The sequence below is a fragment of the Leucoraja erinacea genome, chromosome 31 (assembly GCF_028641065.1).
Source record: "Leucoraja erinacea ecotype New England chromosome 31, Leri_hhj_1, whole genome shotgun sequence".
NCBI classification, from domain to species: domain Eukaryota; kingdom Metazoa; phylum Chordata; class Chondrichthyes; order Rajiformes; family Rajidae; genus Leucoraja; species Leucoraja erinaceus.
This window is the reverse complement of record NC_073407.1, coordinates 18,227,564-18,246,579: the sequence shown is the minus strand read 5'-3', so window position 1 is coordinate 18,246,579 and position 19,016 is coordinate 18,227,564.

The window sequence follows — 19,016 nt, the reverse complement described above, 5'->3', positions numbered from 1 at the left end:
TGAAAATTGTGTTTTTAAACTTTTCTGGGATGTTGATAAGCCAAACCAGCACGTACCTTCACACAAACAAAGCATTGGTTAGACCCATGGAACAGGCCGGAAACTCATCATCAGGGTTTATAATCTATGATTATTGCTGAACAACAACTTGACTTTCAGATCTTCTTCTTGTTGCATAAGGCGTGCACAACCTAAATTTGTAGGACAACTTGTTCTATTTGATCTTATTTGATTGTGCACACTGGGTTGATTTCATTTGTCGAAACAGGGCGGACCACGTGAAGGTTGCAATCTCCCACCCCACTTTCAGATCTGATAATGCTGTATGTAGATCAGAATTGCAGTTGAGATCCAATCTCTTGCAAGCATCTACAGATGCACCACAGAAAGCATACTATTGGCATGATTACAGCTTGGTTTGGGAACGGTCTGCTCTAGACAGCAAGAAACTATAGAGAGTTGTAGATGTAGCCCAGTCCATCACACAGACCAAGCTCCCCATTATTACCTTCACTTGCACCTCACGCTGCCTTGGAAAAGCAGCCAATATCATCAAAGACTTGTCCCACCTGGTCATTCTTCCTTCACCCCTGTTCCTGTCTGATGGATGTACAGAAACTTGAAAATGCACACCATCAGACTCAGGAACAGCTTCTTCTCTATCAGGCTTCTGATAAGCTAGGGTACTGTCTGAATCGCCTCTACCCCATTGTGGACATTGGACATTGTCTATGAAACTGATGTGCTACAATGCTGTGAACTATATTCTACACTCTCTATCTTCCCCTTTGTCCTATCTATTCTACTTGAGTTTGGTTTGATTTGAATTCTACGTATGGTATATCTGATCTGTTTGGATTGCATGCAAAATAGTTTTTCACTGTACCTCATTTCCAAAGATGGTGGAGGATCTTTGTCCTGAACCCTTTTTGCTGATTGAGTTCCTTGGGAAATTCCAGGATCCTCTACAAATCAATCGGGGATTAGAAATGAGAAACTTGCCCATATAAGCATCTTGAGCAATACACAAAGTGTTAGATTAACTCAGCGAGTCGGGCAGCATCTGTGGAGGGAATGGTCTGAGGACATTTTGGATCAGGACCTGGAATGGTGACATTTTGGGTCAGTGCCCTTCCCAATCCAAAAGAGCCCCAACCTGAATCGTCATCTGTTCATTTCCCTCCACAAATGCGACCTGACGCTCTGAGTCCCTCCAGCATTTGTGTAAGTATTCTTGAACTTTGGTCAACATTATAATGTAGAGCGTATGCCATTCAATTTGTGTATTCAAGTTCCCACAAGGAACAAGTGCACGTTTCCATCCTTATCTCGCTTCCCTTGCACATCACCTGTCTCGAAATCTATTATCTCATATTTAATATTCATTAATGGATAATGAACCCACAAAGTCAGGAAGGTGGTGGCCCTGTCAGTGTTGAAGTCGCAGAGAAGGGAGTTGTTGTCAAAGTCAACTTGGGAAATAGTTGATATGCATTTTGTTGACTTTGTTTAATATGGCCACAATGTTCTGTTGACAGAGTACAAAGTCAACTTCTCTGCTGTGGATGTTATCAAACTTTAAGTGTTGTCAGAGCTGCATTCATCCTTGTACATTCGTGGCATGAAGCCTGCGGTTGGTAGAAATGCTTCAGTGAATTAGGAAGTGAGTTACACATTGCAAAGCCTGTGTCCTCTTCTCTGGCTGTGATATTGACTCACACTGGACTGAGTCCTAAACAGTTGCCTTTGTTCAGCTGTGGTCAATGGGTTTGGTGTATAGGCAGTAGACAATAGACAATAGGTGCAGGAGCAGGCCATTTGGCCCTTCAAGCCAGCACTGCTATTCAATGTGATCATGGCTGATCATCCACAATCAGTAACCCGTTCCTGCCTTCTCTCCATATCCCCTGACTCCGCTATTTTTTAAGAGCCCTAACTAGCTTTCTCTTGAAAGCATCCAGAGAACTTGCCTCCACCGCCCTTTGAGGCAGAGAATTCCACAGACTCGCCACTCTCTGTGAGAAAAAGTGTTTTCTCGTCTCCGTTCTAAATGGCTTACCCCTTATTCTTAAACTGTGGCCCCTGGTTCTGGACTCCTCCAACATCGGGAACATGTTTTTTGCCTCTAGTGTGTCCAAGCCCTTAACAATCTTAGGCAAGTGAAGTTCTAGGGAGTTGGTGGGCCAGACCAACTAATGGTGCAAAGATGATCATCCGACAGAAGGGGAAACAGGATATAAACCATGCGTTATTGGTGTATCAGAGTTCGATACTTGATTGGCAGTGCTATCTGTCCCACACCTTACCTCCTGCTATTTTGCTATCTTGTCTCAGTTTAGCACAGAGGGGTTATGCTGTAAGACGTTGTCACTGCAATCAGAATCACCAGTTCTAAACATATTCAGCAAGACGGTTGGACTAAGGTCACCATGGTTGGACGTCCTTCTTATTGAAGAGACTTAAGCTGAAAAGTCAGGCTAAATTATTGGTGAAGCTTTGAGCAAGTGCTCCACTGAGGAAGATGCTTTCTTTTGGATGCATCACTAAAACACAGTTTATCCAATATCTCAGATGGACCTTAAAGTATATTGTGGCCGCTATTTAAAGAACATCACGAGGAAATAAACGTTACCAATTTTCTCTCATTAAAAAGTCTAATCTAATTCTGTACTACATTCTTGACTTCATTCCCTACATTCTTGACTTCATCAACCCTTGCTCCTTGATTAATATTTTAAATACCTTGATCAAACCATTCCCTTTAACATTCCACAAAAAAAGGGTGTATGCATTTATGAAATCTCCCCACAGAACACCCAATGCCCCAAATAATTTTCATGCGAGTCTGGTCTGTCCGTTGATATACAAGAATTAATATTGGAATAATTAAATTCCTGGTCTATCTATTTAGTTCCACTGTTGTAACATTGAGCTGCTGAAGCGCATCAAGATGTAATAATGTTTGTTTATATCCTGGGGATAAATTGTCTGCTGCTGTGGCCGGGAGGAGATTGGTTGCTTTGTTCAAAACTCTTAAAGCAGTGCAGACTCGGCTGAGCACACACGATAACGTTCTTCATTCTGTTACAGGCAGAGTTTGCACACAGCTTTGCAAAGAGCGACATAAATCTGGAGTACAGGCTTATGATTGCTCATTAAATAAATGGTCTTAATGGTCCTGCGATAATAATTGAAGCATAAAGCAGAGGCTGCATGATGACAGACATTCTCCCACATTGTTTAAACAGTGCTCAGTTCATAGTCTTTGCGTACCACCCCATAGGTTCGGTTGGCACCCTTCCCATTATTGTCCAGCGCTCTCTGTATTCTTGCGTCTGGGGATGTGGTTGAATGGGGTCTGGGGGTGCGGATGCATTGGGTGGAAGGAGCATAAAACATAACTGAGCTTACACAAATGCATTTCCCTAAGGTAGAAGCAATGCACAAAGTGCTGGAGGAACTCAGCAGTTCAGGCAACATCTGTGGAGGGAATGGACAGACGCATTTCAGGCTGTGGCCCTTCTTCCAACCCTTGAGTCTTAAACGGGGTCCCGTCCAAAAAGTCGGCAGTCCTTTTCCCTCCACAAATACTGCCTGACCAGCAGAATTCCTCCAGCACTTTGTGGTTTGCTCAAGATTCCAGCATCTGCAGAGTCTCCCTTAAGTAGAAGAATGATCTGTGTGCCCCAGACTTACACCCAAATATGAAGGGACAGCAATTTAGAAATATGATCTTTCAAATACCTTTGATTATATTATTTTCAGGAATGAAGCACTGGAATTGCAACTTCTTTGAGCTCCTCTCATGATTCCTAGTTTGGTTGTCAACTTTGTCCTTCTACTGACTTGAGTAATCACATTAACTGCAAACACTAATCGACAGTAACTTAAACTATCTGCACAAAAATCAATAGGCAATCTCCTGAAACTGCCCACTCCTGATTGATTTCCACACATCTGTGCCAGTCCATTTCAGTACTAATGCAACTACATTGCCCCTGGGCAGAGGATCATGTCGTTGGAACACAGCTATATTGTTATTAAACTCGGGACTAAGTACTGGCACCCAGAAATTCCAATGCTGATCTCTGAAGCACCTTGGCATATTTCTATTCCATGTTTAAAAAATAGTGTAAAAATGAGAATAGATGCTGTTGTCAGAAATATTTACTGATGTGATCAGGCTTTATGGGTGCAACCTTCCGGGCACGCAGATTTCATAACCTCTGCAATGGCTGATGCAGTGTGTGCCACAGTAGCACCCACTGCATCAGCGCCCGAGCCACATCGACCCCCGAGCGCACCGTCCCTCCCCTCACACACCCACTGCTCAACCTTCCTGCAGCTGGTGTCATTTTGTATCAAGAGGTCCTGTTTAACCCCAGCATTGCCTTCCAGGCTTATTTCGTTTTTCTTTGTTAACAGCCCACTTCCCATTCATTACCGCACCTTGTAATTACCGCAAGAATAGGATGTTAGTAGCGCATAATCGCTGAGAAGATGAAAGCAAAAGCGACCAAAGTGACGGTAGTGCAGGGTTGTAATTGCATCAGTGTATCATCTATTCATTATTATGATTATAGCTTCATGTGCAATGAAGCATCCTGTGCATTTTCTGGCTATTTCAGCAAGGAACTGTTTTGGGGAAGTGTTAACATCAGATAACATCATTGCAAAACAAAGAAAAACTGCAGATACTGGAAATCCTGAAACAAGTGCAGGGGAAAAAAGGAAATACTCAGCGTGTCAGGCAGCATCTGTGGAGTGAGAAACAGAGTTAAAAGTAGTTCAGCAAAACCTTTAGCTTTGTTTTTTTTTCTCTCTCTCTCTCTCTCTCTGCAGGTGCTGCTTAACTGGCCAGTAGTTTTTTTCCAGTAGTTTCTCCTTTAAGTTAAACCCAGTCTCTGCTGCTTAGAATGTCCCCACAACTTCTGATGTGTAGGGGCTTGAGCAGGGGCAAGGCAAGCGGGGCTGGGAAACAGTGAGAAATGGAACGTTACAGAAGATGTTTCTAGGCATTGGTTAATTTTGAAATACAGTGATAGAAACAGGCTCTTTGGCCCATTGAGCCCACATTGCCCAACGATCACACTAGTTCCATGTTATCCCACTTTCTCATCGACTCCCTACATACTAGCGGCAATTTACAGAGGCCATTTAATCTACAAACCCCCATGTCTTTGGGATGTGAGGAAACCCACGCAATCACAGGGATAAAGTGCAAATCCCACACAGACAGCACCTGAGGTCAGGATCGAACCCATGTATCACGCATTGAGAGGCAGCAACTCTACCAGCTGTGCCACTGCGCTGCCCTTAAGGCCTTTGCTCTGGGGACTTTTGCAGAGTCGAGGGAACCTGGGTCCTACCATCCAGATGCTGGAAAATGATGAGGGAGTGAGGGGTATGGCTCTGTAGCCTTGCTGGGACTGAGCTGCTTTCAAACTGCTTACTACACACTCATGGGCAAGATTAATAAATAGAATGTATCTTCAAATCCCTTATCCCTAGAACCAGTAGCTCTGTGATTGTAACACTGCAGGAATTGCTACATTCCGCCATTGCATCTCCTGAAGTGGTGATGTTAGGCAGCCGGAGGATGTTGTCAGGCAAGGACATGAGCTCCATGAGCAAGGCTGAACTGGGGAACAGCGATGAATGACAGAACTCTGGAGAGTGTGCACCATGTCCCTCCAACTGCACCTATTATCCTGCAGTCCCACCCCACCCCATAGTTTCCAGTTGTGTTCCCCATGACCTGCTCGTGTCAGTGGGACACGCCGTGCTGGAGGGACTCAGGCAGTATCTGTGGAGAGTAGGAACAAGGAACTGCAGATGCTGGTTTACAAAAAAAAGACACAAAGTGCTGGGGCAACTCAGTGCGTCAGGCAGCATCCTTAGAGAACATTGAAAGGTTCAGTTGGGACCTTTCTTCTGGCTCTGTCTTCAGTATTTGTGGAGGGAATGGACAGACAGACTGAAGAAGGGCCCCGACTCAAAACGTTGTCTGTCCATTTCCCTCCACAGATGCCGCATGATCCACTGAGTTCAGCACAGTAGGTTTTGCTCAAGGTTCCAGCATCTGCAGTTTCTTGCGTCTTCAAGTGTCAGTGGGAGCCGTGCTGTGTGATCAGATGACGTGCTGTCACAGTTGAATAAGTAACCATGTACAAGCTGTGAGAAATGGGTCTTTGACTAACAGCAGTAGGACGTGAGTGAGGATGTGATGGGGAGTATGAGTGTGAGGTACAAATGCTGGTTGGCTGGTGTGGCCATGTTTGCCTGGTCCATTCATTTAACATCTGGCTGTTCGCAAAAGAACGTGCTGAAGAACATCAGAGTGGCACACTGGCACACCTGGTCCAACTACTGCCTCACAGTACCTGAGACCCGGGTTCCATCCTGACATCGAGCGCTGTCCGTGTGGAGTTTGCATGCTCTCCACGTGATCCCTGAGGGTTTCCTCCGGGTGCTTCAGTTTTTTCCCACATCCCAAAGACGTGCCGTTTGTAGATTAATTGACCTCTGTAAATTGAGCCTAGTGTGTAGGGAGTGGATGATGCTGCAGGAGGATGACATAGAATTAGTGTGAATGGGTGATTGATGGTCAACATGGACTTTGTGCAGCAAAGAGACTGTTTCCAAATTGTATTTTTCAAACAAAAACATACTTACAATTACTTGTGTGACACACATCGTGATCAGTTATGTAATAAAAAGAAAATGTGTTGGAATCGTTCAGCAGGTCAGGCAACATTTTTTATTAGATTTCCAGCATCTGCTTATTTTCGGTTTTCAAAATCAGTTATGATTTTAATTGTCCTGCTCTCCCAGCAAGGTGAATTATATTCTTAAAGTGAGACAAATGCCACTGTCAGGCGTGTGATTAATTAACACACTTAGTAGTCTGGCACCTCTCCATGAGACATTCTCGTTGCATCTAAAATGAGAGAAACCTGTCCCATTGCCTTCATTACAAAGTTGTCTTGTCAACAAGATGATGTGTGTTTAAGAAGGAACTGCAGATGCTGGAAAATTGAAGGTACACAAAAATGCTGGAGAAACTCAGCGGGTGCAGCAGCATCTATGGAGCGAAGGAAATAGGCAACGTTTCGGGCCGAAAACCTTCTTCAGACTGATGGGGGGTGGCGGGGAGAAGAAAGGAAAAAGGAGGAGGAGGAGCCCGAGGGCTGAGGGATGGGAGGAGACAGCCCGAGGGCTGAGGAAGGGCAGGGGACAGCAAGGGCTAACAAAATTGGGAGAATTCAATGTTCATGCCCGCAGGATGCAGGCTCCCCAAGCGGAATATGAGATGCTGTTCCTCCAATTTCCGGTGTTGCTCGCTGTGGCCATGGAGGAGACCCAGGACAGAGAGGTCGGATGGGGAATGGGAGGGGGAGTTGAAGTGCTGAGCCATCGGGAGGTCAGGTTAGTTATTGCGGACCGAGCGGAGGTGTTCGGCGAAACGATCGCCCAGCCTCACGTCTCACTATCTACAGCAGCGGATGCAATAGATGAGGTTGGAGGAGATGCAGGTGAACCTCTGTTGTACCTGGAACAACTGCTTGGGTCCTTGAATGGAGTTGAAGGGGGAGGTAAAGGTAAAGTGTTGCATCTCTTGCGGTTGCATTGTGCATTGTTACTCGACAAATGCACATCACAGGTTTGCACAAGTTTTATAATCAGACAATGCATGGTTACTTTGGATTGCATTAAATTAGCCAGGAGTAGATTAGGTTAGACTGGATTAGATGGAATCAGCTTGGATTATGCGTGGTGTAAGATCTATGGAAGGGAGGCTCACCCTGTATTGAAAATTCCCATTCAACCTCCATACACCTCGTCTGTATTATCCATAGCCAAACCTCTATCTTATTGAATGGCTGTCTGTTAAATTTATTTGAACGATAGGATGGGAGCTTTTATTCATCGCAAAGGTTAGGTTGATTAATTGCATCGACACTATACAATCCATATGTTTTTGTTGAGAGGATAAAGAAGCTTTATTTTAGTAACATCATATTGAACGTTCTGCACATAGATCAATTTTTTCATAGTTTATGAAATGGCAGTGAAGATTAATACGACAATGACAGACATTTACGATTCAGGGGATTCATTCCCAGGCAAACACTAAAACTGATCTTCTCACTCTGAGAGGGAACTGCAAACCCAATTCTATTTTCATCGGAGCAACCCAGATTTTAATGGGCATGCAACAGTTCTTCATACTGGAGAAGGGTCTGACGCGAAATGTCACCTATCCATTCACTCTGCAGATACTGTCTGGTCAACTGAGTTTCTCCAACACTTTGTGCTTTGCCCAGGATTCCAGCATGGTGAAAACCGCCCATCATATCATCGGTGCCCCGCTCCCTGCCATGGCTGTCCTTCACTGCACACGGTGTCTGAGACGGGCTGGCAAAATCATTAAGGACCCCTCACACCCCAACCATGGACTGTTTGCCCTCCTCCCATCAGGGAGGCAGTACAGGAGCCTCAGGTCTTGCACCAACAGGCTAAGGAACAGCTTCTTCCCCAACACCATTATCCTGCTGAACTCACAGGGCTGGCGCTAGCCCCCCCCCCCCCCCCCCCTTCTCATCAGTATTATTTCTAGTTTATATAATTTATAGTTAAGCTCTTATTCACCAGAATATAGCACATGTTAATCTTTTGCACCTTAACAACTATCTGTATATATGTATATGCCCATATACATACACCAATATACCCTCATTTGTATATATTGTCTTAATCAGCACTTTACTACTTTGCACCCCGGTCAGATGCAAAACTGCATTTTGTTGTACTGTACTTGTACTATGTGCAATGACAATAAAGTTGAATCTAATCTAATCTGCGGTTCATTATGCCTCCTGGATTTAAGGAGATTGACAAAACAATGGCATCTTGCGGGAATTGTTCTTTACTTTTGCTGGGGGTTGGTAATGTACTTCCTGAAGAAGGAAGCGGATTGAATGGCATCTTTCAAAAGGGGATAAATTGTTGAAGGAAAAAAAATGCAGGGATCTGAGAAAAGAAAGGGCCAGGACAAACCAGGATGTAGTTTGAAAATAATGTTGACAGGATGGGCTGACTGGCAAGATCCTGACCAATCCTGTTCCATGATCCTTATCCTGGGGCAATTGGAAAGTCGTTAAGGGCTCATATTTGTGAGCAATATGTGCGTATGTGCTTAATGTTCCCCGCCAACGGTAGTCATATTAAAATCCTCCACATCATTGTACAATTCCCTGCAAATCTTCAGGACGAAGCTGAGGATTCTGCCTAACATTAGAGAAATAATGAAATAAATCGTGGCATTTCCAATTAAGTGTGATATAATATCACAGATTAATTCAGCTGCCATGATTCATTCTTGTAATTGACTGCTGATTTATTACGAAATTGAATTAATTCCTATCCAGCATTATTTTTTAATAAATTCGGCACGTGTTTTATTTTTAGAGCGATCGCTGCAAATAATCAGTTGACCTGTCCTTGGTGTGGCCTGCCACCCAGACCTGCCCATGCCCTCTCCACAGTTGCCCCTGAGCCTGGAGCTGAAGGTAGGGTAGCCTCAGCTGGTGAACCATTGAAGCCCTCTCCCCAGAACCCACTGTCAGACTTTGACAGGAGATAAGATTGGGCTGGAGCTTCAACCTTTGTAGCCTATAGGGCTTTAGAATCATAGCCATACAGCATAGAAAAGGCCCTTTGGCCCAATGAGTCTTTCTCACCCTTTTACATTAACTCCCTTTACATTTCATTCATCCAGCACTGCGTGCCTTTTCTCGTACGCCAGCATCTACAGTTCTGTGTTTCAATGCCAGAACAATGAGGCAGTAACTTACTAACTACACTCTTGTGCTGCCTAAAGGGCCTGTCCCACTTGGGTGACCTATTCCGACAGTTCTGGCGAGTTTGCCCTCGACTCATACTGGTAGCATGGTCGACACAAGCTCGTAGGAGGTCTTCGTAACTCTCTTTCATGCTCGAAAGTGGTCTCCGCGTACTAGAGGCCTCATCTAGATGGCTGCGTTTTCTCAATATGTTAAAAAATGCCCGCAAGTAAAAAAAGGTCGCCATAGAAAAAATCAATACTTTTTTTACTCGTAGTAGGTCGTCATGTTAGTCGTAGGTAATTCAGGGTAGTCGAAGGTAGTCATAGATAGTCTTCATCATAGTCGAAGGGAGGTCTTCACTCTCCACTATTCGGTGTCCAATTTTCCCAAAGTTAGTCGAAGCTAGTCTTCAACATAGTCGAAGGAGGTCAAAGGAGGTCGAAGGAGGTCTTCTATATGTCATTTTTTAAACCTCTTCTAATTAGGTCGCCCAAGTGGGACAACCCCTTAACTGAGGTTTTCAAATGACTGTCATGCCTAGCATTATGTAAAAAATATTTACATATTTTGATCACTAACTATTTAATGGAGTTCTAAAAGTGAAATGTGTTAAACCTTTAATAATTAATTGATAATCTAACAAAAATATCAATGAAAACAGTTGAACTTACCCTTTCCTTTCTTAGCCCTAGATCTAACTAGCGTTAGGGTCTCGGTAGGCGGCGCGCGGCTCTGGCCAGCAGCGGGCCTCTGCAGCCTGGCCGCGTTTTTATTATTTTTGTCTGTGTTTTTATGTAGTTTTTGTTATTTTATGTAGGGGTGTGTGTGTGGGGGGGGGGGGGGGGGGTGGGGTGGGAGGGGGGGGGGGAACTTTTTAAATCTCTCCCTGCACTGGAGACCCGACCTTTTCTCGTCGGGTCCCAGTCGTCGTTGAGGCCGCAACGAGGAGCGGCCTCCAACAGGAAGAGACCGGGGACTCAGGTGTCGACAACCGTTGCCGTCGCGGAGCTGGCCGAGTCCGGAGCGGTGGAGGAGCGCTGCTGCTGCTGATGCTGTTGCTGCTGCTGCTGCTGCCGGAGAGTCGGCGGCTCTCTACAGGGCTGTGGACGACGGCGCCGGGAGCCCACGGCTCCCTGGGGGGGAGACCCGCTTTTCGGGGCTTCACTTCTCCCGCCCGAGTTGCTCGAAGAGCTCCTGGAGCGGGGCCTGACACCACTGCCCCGCGCGGCTGGAATGGCCGCGGACTCTGCGAGCGCACACCGGGGGCTCCAACACCAAGACCCGGTGTGCGACCTCGCACCACCCGGCGTGGCTTTAATGGCCGCGGGACAATCGCCATCGCCAGCCGGGGGCTATGACTTTGACTCTGACATCGGGGGGGGGGTGGAGTGCAGTGGAAAGAGAAGTTTATTTGGCCTTACATCACAGCTATGTGATGGATGTTTATGTTAAATGTAATTATGTTGTGTCTGGGGTCTATTTGTGTGTAATGTATGGCTGCAGAAACGGCATTTCGTTTGGACCTCCAGGGGTCCAAATGACAATTAAATTGACTCTTGACTCTTGACTCTCTCTCTCTCTTGAACCAGATGCCGTGTTATGATCAGACTTCTTGGCCACATTAGCACAACACAACTCACTCAGTTCCTTCCAGGTGGCTAGATGTTGGCTGTTTCATGAGGAACTACTGGCCACAGTAGCTGAACCCGGGCTGGATCTAGTGCGATTCGCCTTTCCCATCCAGTCAGTATTAAAGTTACCTTGGCTGCACACAGACCAAAGGAAAATTAGGATCGCTGTCAATTAGCCCATCTGGTTTGAGAAAACGGAACTTGTTTTATTTTGGAGGCGCAAGATGCTGGAGAAACTCAGCGGGTCAGGCAGTATTTGTGAAGGGAATTAACTAATTACCTTTCGAGTTGGGATTCTTCTTCAGACTGATTGGAGCAGTGGGGAAGAAGTTGGAAAAGTGAAATGGGAGTGGGGGGGTGGGGGGGCAGGACAAAGCCTGGCATGAAATAGGTGGATTCAGGTGAGGGGGGTTAATTGGTAGAGCAGTGGACTAGGTGACGAAGGCCATGGTGAAAAGGAGACAAAAATGTATCAGATAAGGAGAGATGAGGAAGAGTGAAACGTTAAAAGGGAAAACCTGCATTGTTTTAGTGCCTTTCACTGGGCCAGCAGTTTACATTTTTTTGAAATAGTTTTGCAGGCTGATGTCAAGCATTGAAGACACCAATTTGTGCTTGGCTTGTTGTACTCATGTATAGTATGATTTGATTTGACTGGATAGCATGCATACTAAAAGCTTTTCATTCTATCTCAGTACACATGACAATCATAAACCAACACGGTGTGTTGGCAATCCATGGCCTTCAGCTCTCTCTTCAACAACATGGACTCATTCAACCAGCAACGTTCACAGTGATGGATCAAATGACAAGATCAACAATGGAGGGATCAGAGAAGGAACGATCAGATGGTGAAAACACAGCAAGTGGCGTGATGGGGGAAACAGAGATGGGAATGTGAGGAAAGTGAAAGGGGAGAGGGATGTTGGTGTGTCAGAGCTGCTCGTTTACAGCTTTTGACCTCTGAGAAGAAGGAGTAAAATTGACTAACTAAATTCAGTGAAAAATAAAGTGAGCAGGCAGACTTTAAACAGCTTTGAGGTAGAATGAGTCGTGTTGTTGCAGAGAGAGCTGAAGAGCATGCACTGCCTACACGTAGTATTGGTATATTATTGGCATGTGTTATTGTTATTGACATGTGCACCAAGATTCGGTGAAAAGCTTTTAGTTGACATGCTATCCAGTCTAATTAAATCCTACTATACAGGAGTACAATCTAGCCATTCACAAGTACAACAGAACGCGCAAAAACCAAAGTACCAGAGTGCAGGTTATAGTGTTACAGCACAATAAGTGCACGTTCTGCGTTGAGGTAGGTTGGAAGCCCAGCTTATTGTAGGACCGTAGTCTGATATCACCACGGAGGAAGCTGTTCCTGAACATAGTATTATGTGCCTCAAACCTTTCGTATCACATTGAGTACAGATCGAGAAAATGAAGAGAACGTGACCTCGTGAGATATTGGACAGTTTGAGAATACCTGTGATTCTGGGAGGGGTAGAATTGCAAATGATAGAATTTCCGTTGGAATCCATATGGGATGAGTTGGAGGCAGCAACATTTGCTAAAGGAAGAGATATGATGTGATGTGAATGTAGAATAGGTTCTGGTCAAAACCTGGCGACCATCACTGTGGTGAATCAGAGCTTTAACTTTGCATATTGTACAGAGAGAAGTGACCCAGCAATAATAATAACAGCATGTGACATAAAACAATATACTGTAGTGGCCTGGATGAGGTCAGGAAAAGGCCAGACGCCAGGCAAGTTCAGAGGTCGTTTAATGAATCATGGCAAAACACACAGAACGCCCGAGAGAAGGACCCGGGAAACTCTGTGGGCCAGACAATCGTCCCTGTCCCTCGAGAACCGAGGGGGATGACCCAAAGAGTGGCCTAACCCCCAGGGACCGCCACAATACTGTATGTTAAATGGAGAATCCAGCCATGATGTTCCTTGGACTATACTGCCTTGCTGCACTCTCCCTGCTCCTTTTACAGATGCATCTAAAACATGCTTCATTGGTATTTGTGGTTGAGATAAACTGTCATGATAGCATCATACTCACTTCCTAAGCTTATGGCCGCGGTCTAGGCATAAGCTTAGGGGCGACCACGCCTTTGCGGTTGCAGCTCCTAGACTGTGGAACAGCACCCCCTTCCCATCAGAACTGCCCCCTCCATCGACTCCTTTAAGTCAAGGCTAAAATCTTATCTATACTCCCAAGCCTTTCCTGATGTCCACTGAACGAGGGCTATATGTATATATGTATGTTGTTTGGAAAAGAGAAATGGCCTGTTTGGTTATACTATTCTTATAACAAATGTAAAGCACTTTGGCCAACGAGAGTTGTTTTTTTAAATGTGCTATATAAATAAATGTGACTTGACTTGACTTGACTTCCACAGCACAGTAACAGGTCCACATTGTGAGTCAAGTCAAGAGAGTTGAGGATGGGGGACGTTTTGGCCCTTCATCAGACTGATTGTGTTTGGGGAGAAAGCTGGAAAAGAGGAGTAGATAAGGCGCCCCACCACCTCCACAACATTAGCACAACACAACTTACTCAGTTCCTTCCAAAACAGCATCTATCCATGCTCTCCAGCGATGCTTCCTGATCCGCTGAATTACTCCAGGACTTTGTGTACAGTATATTTTTGTAAACCAGCATCTGCAGTTCCTTGTGTCTCCAGAGAGTCATGAGTGTTTAATTGGCATATGTACTGACAATGGAACAATATCATTCTTATTTGCAACAGTATAACAGGCCTGTACACACACAATACACATAGTTAATATATAATAAACAAAAAATTAACAACCCCAATCCTACTGCAAAAAGAAGTCTGCAACCTAAGATATTTCATTGGGGTGGGGTGTAGGGTTCAAGAGCCTATTTGTTGTTGGGAAGAAGCTATTCTTGAACCCGATGGTTGTGGTTTTCAGACTCCTCCATTACCTTCTTCACAATGACAGGAGTGAAATGAGAGCATAGCCAGGGGTGGTGTGGCTCTTTGCTGATGCTGACTGCCCTTTGGAGTCTGTAGATTAGGTATGGCTCCCTCCATTCTTGAGCACCTTCCATTCTGGACTCACCTTCCCTGAATCCTGCTGAACATTTGCCCTGAATGTAACATGACTGAAAACAGACGAGGTGCAGTTACACAAAAACGTTGGAGAAACTCAGCGGGTGCAGCAGCATCTATGGAGCGAAGGAAATAGGCAACAGTTGTTGTCTGTGGGAGCTTGCAGGCTGCAGCATCCTGTACAATTCAACACTGCTATACCTTGGTGCTTATTTTCACTGAGCCAACCTGGGGAGTTAAAAAGACCAAGAAGGTGCCGTATAATTGAGCTGTTCTGAAATCAATATTAGCTGTTATTAGCTATGAGTCATATTCCTGTGCAATTTCCTGTTTTTTCAAAGAAAATAGTTACGGCCAAACACAAGGGCCTGGAGTAACTCAGCGGATTAGGATGGAATGGAAAGGAAATGTTTTCAGGATGGGACCTTTCTTCAGACTGATTGTAATAAGGGGGAGGGGGGGGGGGAGAAAGCTGGAAAAGAGAGGTGGGGAGAGGACAAAAGCTGGAACTAGACACAAAATGCTGGAGTAACAGCGGGTCCTGCAGCACCTCTGGAGAAATACATGACATTTCCTCCTGAGATGCTGCCTGACCCGCTGAGTAACTCCAACTTTTTGTCCGGCTTCGGTTTGAACCAGCATCTTCAGTTCCTTCCCAAACATGTGACCGGTGGATACAGGTGATGGTGGTTTGATTGACAGATGGGTGGAGTAAGTGACAATGTCTCGATGTGAAAAGGAGACAAAAGTGTGACAGATAAGTGGATGTACAAGAGAAGAGTGAAATGTAAAGTCATAGGGAGGGAAATAGGTGGAAAGCAGAGGGGGGAATGGGCGAGTAAAAGAGGCAGGAACGTGAGATAAATGGGTGTAATAGGTACATAGGACAGAGAGAGAATGGGGGGGGGGGGGGGGGTGGGGGGGGAAGGGGTTACTTAAAATTGGAAGACTCAATGTTCATGCAACCCAAGCTGAATATGAAGCACAGTCTCCCCAGTTTGCAGGGGGCTTCACTCTGGCAATGGAGAAGGCCTCACAGAAGGCTTTAGTAATGCAGTGTTGAAGTTATTTACTTTGAGCAAGTCCCAGAGCAATGTTAGGCCGACACCTTCTGTTTACTTTAAAAGCAGGTGGAGACCGATGCTCAGAGAACAGAATGTCACCAAGGCCAGGCAGGAATGTTTACCCAGGTTGTGCTGTGATCAAACAGAGCTGCACCTCAGTGGACTGATCAGAGAATGTCTTTCGCTAGACACCATAAAGATACGTCCAAGACCAGAACTCAGACACGTTTTCCCAGAAAGTAGTTAAAATGTAGAGCTGACAGTGGCATAAATGAAGTGCAGTGAAGTGTGTAGGAAGGAACTGCAGACGTTGGTTTAAACCGAAGACACGAAAAATGCAGATAGACACATTCCATCTCTGGATGAAATGGAAAGGAAACATTTCAGGATGGGACCTTTTCGTCAGACTGATTGTAGTACGAGGGGAGAAAGCTAGAAAGGAGAGGTGGGGACAGGACAAAGCCTGTCAAGTGATAGGTGGAACTAGACACAAAACGCTGGAGTAACTCAGCAGGTCAGACAGCATCTCTGGAGAAAAGGAATAGGTGACGTTTAGGGTCGAAACCAAGCCGGATAACAGCATGAAAAAGAACGGAATAGAAGAATAGAGGGAGGTGGAAGGGCTATGGCGTGCTCAGACACTGATATTGATCAGTTGGGCTGCAAATAATTTTAATCTTTTATCAGTCAGGAAACAGCGATTGCGTGGTGCAAAGCAGTTACATATACATCCTGATTGTGGCGTGAAGGGCAAGAGTGCAGGTACTCGCTGCCCTTTGGCTCTGTATCCCCCGACATATAATCAGTTGATGTTTTTGATAAGTTGGAAAATACATACATTTCATGAGATACGGTAAACACACCTCCACAGTACAGGAGCGAATGACAACAACAGCACATAAGACTGGTAAATAAGAACAATTACTAAAAGTGGAGTAAGATTAAATTAGTTCTGCTATTTGTAGGAAGTGTTGTAAGTAATACGATGTATGTACTTTGAGATTTGGTGATATTATGGGAGCTAATTTGTATGCAGGGATGTCCAATAGTCATGTGTTCATTATCAGGGATGGCCTGTAATAAGTTTTAGCTTTTAAATTCTAAAGGAGAGTGGAAGCTGTGAGGAACATTAACTTGTGAGAGCATGGAGGAGAATGTAGAGAAGGTTCGGGGGGGGGGGATTGCATGGCAATAGGCTCAGTAATACTGGACATAGAAAGAAAAGGTCTTGAGAAAGAACTTGGAGCCTTGGGTGGAAAATGGATTTTATAGCAATTTTTCTTTTTTCCCTTTATCTCGATCAACTGAGACTGGCTAAAATGGGCATCTTGGTCGGCATGGTCAAACTGTGCTGAAGGCCCTGTTTCCACACAACATCACTCTATGACAACAAGAGTGTTAGTAAAGCCTTGGTTGATATAGACGCTGAGGGATTGTTGCGATCCAGTCTTGGACAGCTATGGATCAAAACGTATGAGCTAATGGTGGAGCCATTCTTAAAGATAATGTAGAGCAATTGGACAGGCCATGACTTCTGCAAACCGATGCATGAATATATGAAAGTAATGGGACAGGGATATTTGGACAGGGACATGGATAGAAAAGGTTTAGAGGGATATGGACTAAGAGCAGGCAAATGGGACTAGCTTGAATGGGGCATTTTGGTCAGCATAGACGAGTTGGGCCAAAGGGCCTGTTTCCGTCTCTATTATGACCTGTGGGTCTTTAGTTAAAGAGCTGATTCCTGCAAAACATATGATATAAAAGACAGGAAATCAGTAAAGACGCTTGCTTGTTCCATTGCATCACTGGATCATTTTGAGAAGAAAATGGATAATCACCAACTTGGAGTTTCCATGTAATGTTTAGAGGAAGAAAGTACCAAACTTTAGAATTGTCCAAAACGTGACAGATGAGTGATGTCAGCACTGTAGCACAACTGCTGGAGCTTCTACCTCACAGCACAAGAGACACGAGTTCGATCCTGACACGCGGGAGCTATCTGTGTGCAGTTTGCATGTTCTCACAGTCGGTGCATGGGTTTCCTCCGGTTTCTTCCCGCATCCCAAAGATGTGCGGGTTTGTAGGTTAATCGGCCTCTGTAAATACCGCTTAGTGTGTAGGAAGTAAATGCGAAAGTGGGATAACATACAACTAGTGTGGACGGGTAAGCAATGGTTGATAGGGATCATGACAGAAGCCTCCTCGTGCCGATCCCTGGCAGCGACGACGCGATGCACTCTGTGACGCGTCGGGCGACAATTCTGTCAACGTGTTGGACGACCACAGAGGCCAACAGCGAGCTGCATCGTCTGACACACGAGCGAATGGTTGGTTTAGACTCAGTGGGCCGAAGGACATGTTTCCATGCTCTATCTCTGAACTAAGCTAAATACAGCTGAGAACAAATAATTCATGTATTTGATCTTCTATGGATTGATAACCAATTAATCCTGTAGACGGGTACAAAAGGCTGGAGTAACTCAGCAGGTCAGGCAGCATCTCTAGAGAAAAGGAAAAAGATACATTTTGTGTCGAGACCCTTCTTCAGACCATAAATCCTGTGTCCCTTTTCAGAATGTTTTAATTTTCCTATATCTGGGGCGCTGTTCTACATTCAGTTCTAATTCCTTACTCTGATTCATCTTGGATGTTGACACAATGTGAGCAGATTAAGATCGGGCACCAATATGCGCAGTTCCAGATACTTCATTCAACAGAGTGCATTGGAACTGAATATTGTGTGCAAAATGCAATGGAAATGTAGTTTTGTGCTGAATTGCGAAGAAGTGAGGGTGATAGAAATCTGAAATTAAAAGCAGAAAACACTCAGCAACATCCGTGAAGGGAGAAACAGGATTAACATTTCACTTTAATGTTCGTTCTTCAAGCCCCATGGTAGGATATCAACATGAAATCTTGACTTTGTTTCTCTCTCCATATATGCTATCTGACCTGCTGAGTATTTCCACAACTTTCTGTTTTTATTTAATCCATCCTTAGCCACACTGCTTTGTGCCCAGATATACCATAGTCTGCGCATGTGAGCAGACAAGAGTGTCACATGGTTGTTAATCATAGCTGGGTCTCATTTTGTTCAGATTTAGTATCCGCACAAACAAACTTTAGAATACAGTACAGTCTTGGCAAAAAACATGGGCTATCCATTGGCTTTTCTTTATCTTTAAGAATGGCTCCTCCATTAATCTACTAGGGTTCATAGTTTTTTTGAGCTGTAATTGACCAAGACTGGAACATAGCACTCCACCTGTGTCTGATTAGGCGTGGCTTTGTTTATACCCTAGTGGTCAGTCTAGAAGGAAATAGGCCCTTCTGCCCAACATGTCCATGACAACCAAAATGGCTGTTCTAAACTAGTCCCAGTTGT